The sequence below is a fragment of the Sinocyclocheilus grahami genome, unplaced genomic scaffold, assembly GCF_001515645.1.
Source record: "Sinocyclocheilus grahami isolate Dianchi unplaced genomic scaffold, SAMN03320097.WGS_v1.1 scaffold11812.1, whole genome shotgun sequence".
Taxonomy (NCBI): domain Eukaryota; kingdom Metazoa; phylum Chordata; class Actinopteri; order Cypriniformes; family Cyprinidae; genus Sinocyclocheilus; species Sinocyclocheilus grahami.
Window position 1 is genome coordinate 389 of NW_015514057.1, and position 823 is coordinate 1211.

At 35.1% G+C, this 823-nt stretch overlaps 1 protein-coding gene across 1 annotated transcript in view; it reads right to left on the reverse strand.

Moving 5' to 3' along the window:
* Positions 1-823, reverse strand: part of LOC107578755 (mRNA turnover protein 4 homolog) — a gene marked incomplete at its 3' end in the record, with an annotated part of 3896 nt that overhangs the window by 307 nt on the left and 2766 nt on the right. The gene's annotated exons all lie outside the window — the stretch shown is intronic.

An 823-nucleotide genomic window follows, 5' to 3' on the forward strand; every position in this document is an offset into this window, starting at 1 on the left:
CCCGTGACAGTTAGAGAATAAAACGATATGAAGCCTAATTTGTAAGAACTAATACAGAGATCACTTTATTTTTTCTGTGTTCATATTTTGTGAGTGAACAGTTACAATTGAGTTGGACCAGCCTTCGGCATCCTAATAAACACAATGACAAAATGAAACATCTCTGAGCTCACCAACACTTGATTTTTCTCCATGTTTACATGAGAATGCAGTACAAATCAATGTGATAGTGGCATTTTGATGAATAACTGTTTTGTTGTCTTGCCAAAAACTTGTTAAAATAACTTACATTTAACAATAAGAATAAAAGAGATCCCCTGTTTGCCTCCGTTCGTTTCTCTCCGTTCAGTAGTCATACTAAACTTTGTATTTTTGTAGAAAATTGTAGACAATAGAAACTAAACAGTGTGCAGATGACTGTGATAGTAATGCGCAGCTCACTGAAAGAACACTCAATAAAACGTTTCATGGTTTTATGTTGGATCGACACAATGAATGTTCACAAAAAGAGTCCATTGCCTGTGTCCAGGTTTTATTCGCTTCCTTCTCCCTCTTCATCCGTTTCCTCTTTCTTGGTCTCATTGCTGTCACCGTCCGTCAGCTTTTCGAAGTCTCCGGATTCAGAATTCCACATGCACTTAATTGATATTTTGAATTCCACCATTTCAGTTCCAAACAGTTTCTGAATTGAAAGTCCAAAAAAAATGACTGAATAACTTACAATAACTGAATAAATCCCTTTTAAAATCAAAATTGGTTTCTGACCTTTTTAACTTTTCTTAAATGGATTTTAATCCAAATAAAGAGACGTCATGTCTGCTAG